General features: G+C 35.5%; 1 protein-coding gene across 7 annotated transcripts in view; it reads right to left on the reverse strand.

Moving 5' to 3' along the window:
- Ppfibp2 (PPFIB scaffold protein 2) overlaps positions 1–12,932 on the reverse strand; it is a 157,126-nt gene that overhangs the window by 106,507 nt on the left and 37,687 nt on the right. The gene's annotated exons all lie outside the window — the stretch shown is intronic.

Consider the following 12,932-nt stretch of genomic DNA (forward strand, 5'->3'; position numbering starts at 1 on the left):
GACCAAATTATATTTTGTGCACCTATGAATATGTACAATGAAACTATTATTCTAATAAGAGAGAGAGAGAGAGAGAGAGAGAGAGAGAGAGAGAGAGAGAGAGAGAGAGAGAGAGGTATATCTATACCCTGGGCTGTTCTAGTGTTTTGTTCTTATTACTAGAATGCCGTGGAAATGACTATGTCAGCACTGAGTTGGCCTGGGCTTTAAGAGATCTGACATTGTCTATTCTTCTTCTTTGATCCTAAACCACTATGTAGCAAAGCCCAGTTACCCTGCTAAAAAGACAGCCCCAACGGTCCCAGCCATTCCAGTCATAGTAACAGATACATGAGTAAGCCATTTTGGATCCTTCAGCTCCAGATGAGCCACCCTAGCAGAACACCATATAGGCCATACCTACCAAGCACTACCAAAATCACAGAATTATAAAGAAACAAATGGTGGTAGTTGATTTAAGCCATTATAAGTAGATTAGTTTATTTCACAGAAATACATAAGAATTAGCATACTCATTTGGAGATGGGTTGAAATCCTTCCTGTTGTTCTCCATTGGGAGATTTCTATATTTCCCAACTTGTATTAAGTATTAGGTATACCAATATCTCATTTCCCCATTATGAACTATGAGGTCTCTTGAACAGAGTTCAAGTCAACTTAGCTGAGCTCCCAATATCATGCTCTGCCCAGTAGATGTTGATGTGGACTCTGATCAAATACCTACACATATACTTGAGTAAATAGCTAAAAAACAAGAATGCTTGGCTTTCCTCAGAGATCTTGGATATGAAGTCAGCTCTTTCTAACGTGATAGAGAGGCTTTTGCCTTTCTAAACCCCATTATTTAACAACCAAAGAACCAAAAGTCTTCTTTCCCTAAGTACCATTTTTTAAATTTATTTTTATGTGGTGCTAAGGATGAAACCCAGTGCCTCAGGCTTCAATCCTGTGAGGCAGGTTCTCTACCACTGAGCTATAGCCCAGCCCCAGTACCATGATATATTTTTAAAATCACAGTCTAAACAAAGAATTTGTGTGCTTCTTTTAGTAATAAGAAACACTTCAGAAAATGTGGTGTAGATAGCAGAACTCCTAGGTCATTTGAATTGTTTATAAAGCCAAAATGATAAAATATTTGAAATAGTATTATGCTGGAAAATGTGAACTGTGAGGGCCACCACATCCACAGGTATTCTACAGGCCTGACACCTAATTCCCAGGCCCTTTACTCTTCTAGAAGCCAACTTCTCACTTCCCAGGCAGTTTGGAAATGAGAAATCCACACAGAAGGAAACAGTTACTCAGTATTTGATTGCAAGTTTACCTTCTGAAAAAGTCTGGTAGAGAAAATCATGGATCAAAATCCACAAACAAGTCAGTGGCACTAGGGAACTAAGAAACTGCCCAATTATCCACACTCTGATGTGTGCTCAGCACTTTTTGGCTGCTACAAATCCAATTCAGTGTTGATTGGGAACTACCACAACCAACCCTCAGGGAAGAAAATGGACAGAAGCGGAATAAGACCTCCAATCTACAAATATGAACAACCATTCTCCATTCTGAACATATTCTAATTTCAAACACCTTTTATATACTTATAAATGTAGGGTGGTCAGATTGAGTGTGGGTGAAAAGACAGAAGTTTTCATTAACTTTCTATCACTGTGAGGGCTTGGATAAGTTCTTCCCTTTTTCTAAAACTCTTGGGCCCTAAAGCCTTGGAACTCCTTTCTGTTATTCAGATACTATGTGTACATGTGTATGAGTACATTTGTGCTGTCTATTTTTATAGATATATGTGTTATGCATAAAAGATTCATTTTGCAATTTACGTTTCTTTTAATATTTTATCAAAATCAACAGCCAATAAATGCTGGGTGAGAAAAATAAAAAGATAATAATATTTAAGTGATAGTTTGTCCCTAAGCTAGTTGTAATGACAGTAATAGCAAAGCTTCAGATGATAAGATTCACTTGATTTTAAATCTAAGAATCAGGTATGATCATAGGACAGAAAACTAAGGAAAGAATAGACTTCTAAGGGAATGGGGATGTAAATGAGAAGATGATACTGAATAAAAAGGAATCTATTCAATGGGAGATATAACAATTCTAAGTTTTCTTTCCTAGGAAAAAAGTATGATAACAAGTTTTCAAAAGGCCCAAAACACTTCATGTAGTTCGCTCCACATATATGTTTCTCTGTGTGATCAATAAAGTTCAGAAGAAAAGAAATATCATTTCAAAGGCTAGGTTATAAAAGACATAGTAACTTCTGCCTTATTCTCTCTCCAGGTTCACTTGCTCTGGGGGAAGCCTGCTGCCAGTTTAAAGGACACTCAGTCATTCCTATGGAAAAGTCCATGAGTGGAGGAACTATGACCACCTACTAACAACCCTCTTGGAACTGAGCCCTTGTACCAATAGCCTTGTGAGTGAACAGTCCTGGATGCCAGTTCTGCAGCTTCTTTCAAGCCTCCAGATGACTGTAGCCCTGGCCAATGTCTTAACTATAACTTCATGAAAGACCTTAAGCCAGAACTACCTACTAAGCTACTCCTGCATTCCTGTGCCACAGAAACTGAAAGGTAATAAAAGTTCTGTTATTAAATTTATTTATTTATTTATATTTTTTAATATTTATTTTTTAGGTGTAGATGGACACAACATAATGCCTTTTATTTTTATGTGGTGCTGAGGATCGAACCCGGGTCCCACCCGTGTTAGGCGAGCGCTCTACCGCTGAGCCACAATCCCAGCCCCGTTCTGTTATTTTAAGATGCTATGTTTTAGAACAATTTGTCACACAGTAAAATAAGCAATAAAAATAGTTTAAAACATTCCAAAAATCATAATCAAGGGGAACTTGCCCATGTACTACTAAAATATGTTGCTAAGATTATTCTTAGAGAAAAATAAGACTTTTTTTTTTCTTTTTGAGGTGCTGGGGATCTAACCCAGGGCCTTACACATGCTAGGTAAGCACTATAGTGCTGAGCTATATCCTCCAGTCCCCAAAAGATCTTATATACACAAAAATAAAATCTAAATAAGAACTATCTATAAAAATTAAAATACAAAAAAGAATATAGATCTAAATTGGATTAGAGAAAGATTTTATAGAAAAAGCAGTAATTAAGTAAAACATAATAGAATATTACATTTGACTACATAAAATTAACTACTGGAACATTAAAAACAAAATAAAAGCTAAGACAAATTATAACCTGAAAATTCTACTTTCATTCTACAATTATAATAAAAAAATCAACATACTCCTCATGTAAAAAGAGACCTTAAATATCAATAAGAAAACACCCACTCCACCTCTCTCATACAAAATAGTTATAAGGTTTTATGTAAGCAACTCTGGAATAATAACAACACAAAGAGAAAATTATAATATGCAAAGAAAAATATTTACTAGTTTTCACTTATGAAATTATTAAAGTTGACAAATGTATGAATTGTCAAGATCATTGTACTATCATGTGTAACTAATAAAAAATAAAATTAAAAAAAAGAAATTATTAAAGTTGAAAATATAATGATCATCCTGATTAGAAAAAGATATACTCCATGTTTGTGCAAATATGTCAAAATAAGACTCTAAAGTTATGTATAACTAAAAGTAACAAATAAAATTTTAATAAAAAGAAAATATAATGATCAATGTTGATGAGCATGCAGTAAGAAGGGTATCCTCATATCCTATTAATACACACAAAAAATTGGCCCAATCTTTCTAAAAAGCAATATGGCAAGAAACAGTAAAAATATTCATACCTTTTGATTTAGTAATTCCAATTTTAGAAATCTAACCTAAGGAAACACAATCAGACATGTTGTCAAAGAATAATATAAAAAGAATAATCTGAGCAGTGTCTTAATTGTGAAAAAGTTGGGGAGAAATGCCTCTGAATAGGTGAATGTTTAAATAACTTGTGTTTAAACAATCATTTTAGAAAATCTCAGGCCAAGCAGGCCACATTGAAAGAAAGCAGGCACTGCTGAAGTAAAAACTTCTGGCAACAGAGCAAACCCAACCACCAGGAGTCTCCTTCACTCACAATGAACAAATAGAAAAACTAGAAAAGAAAAAGATAACATTTTTTTTTTCTACTTTAGAGTCCAACTTGAGAAAAAATAAAAACCTTGGTTGCTAAAAACAAATAACAAACTCAATGGTGAAATAAGTTCAAGCTGACTTTAAAGTATCCCAGGGCCAAAGATCCAGTTAATGTTGAGTGTGGGGCTTTAGTGGCCCAATTGAGAGCAGTAATCTCAAAGTGCGACCCACACATACACAATGGTCCAGAATGGTGGAAAACCTAAGGGTCAGCATTAACAAAGGCAGAATCTCCCAGAAAGTGTCAATTGCACTCTCCATTCACATTCCCTGCAGACAACTGGCTCTTATGAAAGTTTACAACCACTGGGGAGATAAGTCAAAACTGGGTAACCATATACAACAAATAAAATGTGGGTCCTACTCCTGGGATTAACAGAACAATATAAACAAGACAATAGATTAATATTGGTTATGTTTGTTTATAAGGCAAAGTTACTTTCCCCAAATTATTGCTCAGAAAAGGGTGATTCAGTCTACATTCAAATCCTAAAAACTTTCTCTCTGAGCCATTCTATTATTTTGAAAATCAAAGCAATTTAGAGAAGACAGATTAACACAAAGTTTTCAACAATGAATGCATATTGAAATTACCTAGGGAGTTTTCACAAACTACAGATGCCTGTGTCCCACCTCCAGTGACATTAATTTATTTAGTCTAAAGACAGTGACCTAGGTAATTAAAAAATTCCCAGATGATTCTAAAATGAAGCCTAAATTGAAACCATTATACTAGCAGATCACCTCAATCAATGTTAGTTTTTGATGCTTATGGAGTCACCCGAGAATTTTTATTTTAAGGCATAAAAAATACAAAATTTACTATAGATTTAGTAATTATTTTAGAATAGGACCACATAAAATACAAGCATAGAATTTTATTGAAAGCCCTTTAATTATCACTTTCAAAAGCACAGAAGTATGTATGTGGTAACCCTAGGATTATACAGATATATATTTTGGTTTTCCTCCATTTGAGCTCATAGTTATGCCCCTTGAAGTTATTCATAGCCATATGATTTATTTAGCCAATAAATAGAAGAAACATGTCACTTCTGGAAGAAAGTCTAAGAGCCAGTGTACAATTCCCAAGTTCCTGGCCTCTAGCAATGGTGAAGATTGAGACTGCCCATGTCCCAGAATAAAGATGACACGAACCAGAACTTTCTATAGATCTGAAGTTCTTGTAATGTGTGCAAGAAGTAGTTGCAAGTTGTGTTTCAAACTACTGACATTTTAGGACTCTGTTTTTGTAGCATCACTTTGTTTACTTCACTTATGGAAGGCATATATCTTGTACAACTGCTTGTTGGAAATACATAATCTAAGGTGCCACTCAGATCTACAAATATGAATCCACATTTTGTCACCATCCCCAAATGCTCTACAACAGCTCTAAAATACTATGATTATTTTTAAAACAACTCTCATAATGACAAATAATTTGTTAGAGATATAAAGTTTATACATGTAACTAAATCAATACGTTAATATTATGAGTACATATGTGTCTATTTGGGAGTGTTTTGGGACCTATATGATGTTTTACATAATTAAAGGGGAAAAAAAGAAACAGAAACCTTAGTGATAAAAAAAAGGGAAGCATGAGAAAAGAATATGGAAATTCGAAAAGAAACAAATACAAACCAAAATAAAAAATGTGGCCAATTAAATTATATATTAAGTGGATAGGTTAAATAGCAGAGAGAGTTACTGGAGAGAATGGTAGACCTGCAGAGAGAGATGCAAGTAGAAAGTAGGAAGCAGGGATAGGAGACATGAGAGACAGTAAGACATTATCCAACAGAATTCTTCAGGAATTCCAGAAGAATACAGAGGATGACACAGAGGCTACAGAGAAGGAGAAAATAGCTATAGATTTTTCAGAATGGAAAATTTGAGATCTCTTAGTTTAAAGACACAATGAGTCTCAAAAAGGATACATCAAAATGAACCTACCCTAGAAACAATGTAGAGAAACAAGAATTCAAGAAACTTCACAGCAACCAGAAGCAGAAGAAAGACCCAGTTAGATTGTCAACAGACTGTTCACTAGCAATAAATCCCAATGACCATAAAATAATAACTACAAGTGGCTACCAACCTACTAGCCTATACAAGTTAAGGTACAATTCAAGATTAAAAACATTTAAGGACAGGGCTGGGGATGTGGCTCAAGTGGTAGTGCACTCGCCTGGCATGCGTGCGGCCCGGGTTCGATCCTCAGCACCACATACAAACAAAGATGTTGTGTCCGCCGAGAACTAAAAAATAAATGTTAAAAAATTCTCTCTCTCTCTCTCTCTCTCTCTCTCTCTCTCTCTCTCTCTCTCTCTCTCTCTCTCTCTCTTTCTAAAAAAAAAAAGTAAAAAAAAAACATTTAAGGGCATATTTCAGAGGATGATTAATATAATTTATTACTGATAAGCTGCACTGAAAGTATTTCAAAGGAAGAAGGAGATGCCGTAAAGCAAAAGGAATGAGACGAAAGTACCAAGCTGATGGGATTACAGGCATGTGCCACTGCACCTGGTTGTTACTATGAATTTAATGTGCCCTCCAAAGTTTATGTGTTGAAAACTTAATCCCCATATAACAATATTGAAATATGAGACTTTTAAGAGGTAACTAGGCCATAAGGGCTGTGCCATCATGAATGCATTTATGCCTTTACCATGGAAGTGTGGGGTTTTTTATTTATATAAGACAACAGAATGCATTAAAATTCTTATTACACATATAAAGCACAATTTTTCATATCTCTGGTTGTATACAAAGTATATTTACACCAATTCGTGTCTTCATACATGTACTTTGGATAATAATGATCATCACATTACATCATCATTTATAATCCCATTCCCCATCCCTTCCCCTCCAACCCCTCTGCCCTATCTAGAGTTCCATGCTCCCTCTCCCTATCCCACTATGAATCAGCCTCCTTATAACAGAGAAAACATTCGGCATTTGGTTTTTGGGGATTGGCTGACTTCACTTAGCATTATCTTCTCTAACTCTATCCATTTACCTGCAAATGCCATGATTTTATTCTCTTTTATTGCTAATTAATATTCCATTGTATATATATGCAACTTTTTTTAATCCATTCATCTGTGGAAGGGCATTTAGGTTGGCTCCACAGTTTAGCTATTGTGAATTGTGCTGCTATAAACATTGATGTGGCTGTGTCCCTGTAGTATGCTGTTTTTAAGTCCTTTGGGTATAGAATGAAGAGAGGGATAGCTGGGTCAAATGGTGGCAAATAGAGAGCCTACACCTTAGGAGCAAATATTTGCCCCTCATGCATAGATAGAACACTAATCTCTAGGATATATAAAGAACTAAAAAAGCTAAGCACCAAAAAAACCCAAATAACCCAACCAATAAATGGGGCAAGGACCTGAACAGACACTTATCAGAAGAGGATATACAACCAATAAACAAATATATGAAAAAATGTTCATCATCACTAGCAATTAGAGAATTCAAATCAAAACCACTCTAAGATTTCATCTCATTCCAGTCAGAATGGAAGCTATGATGAAGACAAAAAACAATAAGTATTGGTGAGGATGTGGGGGAAAAGGTACACTCATACACTTATTGACTGAAAATTGGTGCAGCCAATATGGAAAGCAGTATGGAGATTTCTTGGAAGTGTGCTTCTAATAAGAAGATAAGTTCTGATTTTGTCATTTTTTAGTGCTGCATAATACTCCATTGTGTATAGATGACACATTTTTTTTTTATCCATTCATCTATTGAAGGGCATCTAGGTTGGTTCCACAGTCTAGCTATTGTGAATTGTGCCGCTATGATCACTGATGTGGCAGTATCCCTATAGTAAGCTCTTTTAAGATCCTCAGGGAATAGTCCGAGAAGGGCGATAGCTGGGTCAAATGGTGGATCCATTCCCAGCTTTCCCAGGAATCTCCATACTGCTTTCCAAATTGGCCTCACCAATTTGCAGTCCCACCAGCAGTGTACAAGTGTATCCTTTTCCCCACATCCTCGCCAACACTTATTGTTGTTTGACTTCATAATGGCTGCCAATCTTACTGGAGTGAAATGGTATCTTAGGGTGGTTTTGATTTTAGAACAGATTATGCTAAGCAAAGCTAGCCAATCCTTAAAAAACAAATGCCAAATGTCTTCTTTGATATAAAGAGAGCAACTAAGAACAGAACAGAGAGGAAGAGCATGAGGAAAAGATTAACATTAAACAGAGACGAGTGGGGGGAGAGAAAGGGAGAGAGAAGGGAAAACATATGGAAATGGTAGGAGACTCTCAATGTTACACAAAATTACATAGAAGAGGATGTGAGGGGAAAGGGGAGGAAACAGGGGAGAGAATTAAACAACAGTAGATGAGGTAGAGAGGGATGATGGGTGGAGAGAGGAGGGGGGAGTGCTGGGGAGTGATATTGGCACATATAAATATGTAACAACAAAGTCCATATTTTATGCACCAACGCACTAATAAAAAAATATATGGATAAAATGAAAAAATAAAAAGAGCTAGGGATGTGGCTCAGTGGTAAATGTGCCTCTTGGTTCAATCCTTAGTACCAAAAAAAGAATAAAAATAGACATATAACAAGTTTAGTAGATCTTACATAAAATGTAATGACCAGGTTTTTTCTAACAAATTTAAACCTCAGTAAAATGAACATATTCCTATAAAAATATAACTTGCTAAGAATCAATTAAGAAGAAATTAAAACTTTACTATCTACAACCATGAAAAAAGAAAACTTTCCAACAAGAAATAGTAGGTCCATATGGGTTTTTTTAGTTTTTGTTTGTTTGTTTTATATTTATTTTTTAGTTGTAGTTGGATATAATACCTTCATGTTATTTATTTTTATGTGGTGCTGAGGATCGAATCCAGGGCTTCACACATGCTAGGCAAGTGCTCTACCTCTGAGCCACAACCCCAGCCCCAGGTCAGTTCCTATACCTGCAACTATAACAAGTATTTAAGGAACAAATAATTCCAATCTTATCCAGACTCTCTCAGACAACAGAAAATGAGGCCACACTTGTATCAAAGAGTGGGAAGTGGGCAGGTGAACTCTGCCAACAAAGGGGAGAATAGCATTTGGGGTGCTGAACAGTGTGCCATTCTGCCCTCTTTACACAAGTGGCAGTCTTTGACCTCTCAGTCCCCTACACACCTATAAACTCCACTTCAACCCTCTTCTGAACAGTCATGGCAGAGCTCCCTCAAACTAAATTCTGAATGGAAACGGGCAAGTGTACATTCCACAAACTACTGATGACTGTTCTATGTTGATCCTCCTAAGAAAAGTAATGGACAAGATGAAGGACTGTTCAGATTAGGGACTCACCAGTCAGCCATTAACAACACAACTGACATCATTTATGGGCCAAGGTGAATCATCCCAGTCTTGATTAGAACTTTTTCTAATTCCACAAAAAAAAAAATTTTCCTTTCTTTTTATAAATCTAGACACTAATCAGGGTTGGCAGAAAGGCCCAACAGGACAACTTCTTCAACTGTCATTAAACAGATTCCTTTTAAATATTCCTCTTCAATAAAGACTAAAAAAAAATATGGATAAAATGAAAAAATAAAAAGAGCTGTATGAGTAACCTCCTGCCACATCAAAGAGAAATAAGTGGCCCTCTGCCCTGACCATGTGACTCTCTGGTTCTATGCCAGGAGTAGTCTGATAGAGTAGCCATTAAACCTGTTAGTTCACAAATTAAGGCCTATATAAAATTAACGTTTGTGACAGATGCTCTGTGCCATGCAGAGGGATGTAATTAAGCAATATATAGTTCAATATCGACTTTCAACGGTGTAATTCAATTATCCTGTTATTTGCAGACAGAATCACAGGAGTAATGAGGAGAAAGATTAGATCAAAGTTAGCATTATATGGAAAGCTATTAACAATGGTCTTTTACATTAGAAAGAAATCATTATTGACAGTGGTCCTTGGGGTTTTAATAATCATTTCTTTCCAACCTTCTGATTAGTCACGCCTAACATACACTCACTCAGAATTCAAGAATTCAAGTTTACAAGGAGTGTCATTGAATACTCCTACTTATGCTTACAAGACATTTCTTCTGGAATTTTCAAAAACTGATTTCTATTCTTCACACATCCCAAATCACTGGTCACCTTGAAAGAAGAATCATCACACTGTGCCTTTGGAGGGGCATATTTGCCATTAGGACTACTTTCAGAGTATGAGTGGCCCAATTATTCATAGGAGTGATAATCATCTGTATTGTTTTTTCTGTTAATTGGGGGAGGGGATAGACTTTTTGCATTAAAAGTTAACTACATAAATATTGATCTCACATGCTCAAAATGTACTATTGAAAAGAGTTTTAGAAAATGAAAAGTAACCTATTATAATATAAATTAATTATAAAGGGAAATTCCTTATCATGTAGTATTATGATCATTAATAATTATTATTGAAGAAATTATATCCATTTTAGTGAGAATCTTTGTTGTTTTTTTCTTTATAAATAGCTACTATTGGGGGGTGGTACAGGAAGCCCACAAAAATTTCTTCTATGGAAATAAATGAATTGCCTTTTCAAAACATGAGAGAATACAGTCCTTGGGTACTTGGGTACTCACCAGATGCAAAAGCAACTGTATTTTGGTAGTGGTAGTGGTAGTAGCATTGCCTGATGTTATTGAACCTCAAATTAATATGAGGAAGATTTAAATCTTCACATAAAAATATCACTTCTGCAGAATCTGTGATATCATAATATGTGACAGGGTTTCAATCTTCATTCCAGCAGTGCCACCTTTTAAGTAATGGGACTCTTGTTTGGAAAGAAAATGTGTAATAAGAACAAAAACCACTCAAGCTAAAGAGATTATGACCAAGAACATGACAGCATCCTCCTCTTTGTGAACTCTTTTCTCCTACAGACAGCCCCAAACATCAACATAAGACCAACCCAGGAATGAAAGGAACCTGAATGCAAATTTTAGTACTGCCATTTACCAGCACTGTGTAAAAACATACCGTGTTATATTATACCATAAGGTGATAAAAATAATATTAATACCAATATCAATAAAACATGTAATAACTTAGACCAAATGAGCACTTACTAAGTATCAGATACTATTTAAGTGCCTTATTTGCATTATTTTAATCCTTACAATAATATAAAATAGGTACTATTATTACTACTATTTTATCCATAAGGAAACTGAGGCCCAGAAGAATTAAATAATTTATTAAAGATCTCACAGTCAGTAACAAGTGGTTGAGCTGGGATGCAAACCCGAACAGTTGAACTCTGTGGACTACATTAAGAACCACCAAAGGTGGTTTGGCCCAGAAGGCCCAGCCATCTTGAAAATGAGAATGGTATATGAATAACCTTGAGAAAAAAATGTCATCAATAAAGGCATCTAATAATTATAGTTCCTTTCATCAAAAAGAGAAGAGATTGCAGGCTCTCCAGACACTAATAACTTCAAAATTTAATTATCTGTCAAATATCTGTGTGGGCTAATTACAACACAGGATATTGTTCACAGGACCTACCAACTACTGAGTTTTCAAAAATAGTGATTTGATATTCCACAAGAATTATCTAAAGGAAGACACAAATTGAGAAAAGAACAAAGTTCACTAAACAGCCAAATACAAGATAGATACAGAAACCAATATTGAACTCCTAACCAATGAAAAGGACATCCTATTCACAAAAGTAAATAAAATAAACATGTGACAAATATGTATTAGATAGCTATGTGTGCTACAGACAATCAAAGCACTGGAGAGATAATGGCAGATCCTCTGTCCTCATAGAATTTAAATTTGTAAATTTAAATTTTTAAATCTGGTGTAGGAGGCAGACAATAAACAAAGAGACCAACATGAATGTAATAGATAAGGTGATGATAATAATATAAAAACATATAAACAGATTATGAGGTCAGATAGTGAAGTGGGAAGACCACTCATATGGTGACATTTCAGCAGGAATCTGAGTGGATTTGGAGGACAGCTTTCTAGGAAATAGGACAGCAAGCACCAGGGCCCTGAGGCAGACAGTGCAGGCGACTAAAATGAGATAAGTCAGGGGGAAGTGGAAGAGATATAGCCATAAAGACAGCAAAGGCCAAATCACATTATGACCTTGCCGGCCATGATAAGGATTTTAGATATTATCCTGAGATGGGAGCCAATAAGAGTTTTGGAGAGGGGAGATATGTGATTTAATTTATATTTTCAGAAATATTTAATTTATATTTCAGAAAACTATATATCAATCTTGTAGGCCTTGAGCAAGTACAGTGGTGAATACGCAAGCCTCATACAATGAAAACCACAAAATGCAGATGGGAGACATAAGGGTTTTAATATATGAGAAGCCTACTGTATCCTTAGAGAAGGAAAACTCAACATGATAAAGATTTCCTGTCCTTCATCAGCATATCAAGAGCTAACACTTTATGGTGCTTACTATGTGCCAGGCACTTTTCTAAGCACCTTACATGGGTTAACAAACAACCCTTTAATTCGGGTACTATTATTATTCCCATTTAAATATATGAGGAAACTGAGGCACAAACTATTATTATTAGCCAGTCTGAAGGTCTGATCCTCTGGCTCTTATCTCTTCTCTCAACGCAAGGAAAGGCGCCTCTGGGAGCTTCCAAATCAGACTTTCTAAAAGTATGGCTAGGATCAGAACCAATACCTGTAGTCTACCCACCAGTATTCTTCCCTACCAATCTGCAAAGAACCAATCTCTAAAGAATGCCTTGGAATATCTTAGATTT

This window comes from Ictidomys tridecemlineatus, chromosome 4 (genome assembly GCF_052094955.1).
Source record: "Ictidomys tridecemlineatus isolate mIctTri1 chromosome 4, mIctTri1.hap1, whole genome shotgun sequence".
Lineage (NCBI taxonomy): Eukaryota > Metazoa > Chordata > Mammalia > Rodentia > Sciuridae > Ictidomys > Ictidomys tridecemlineatus.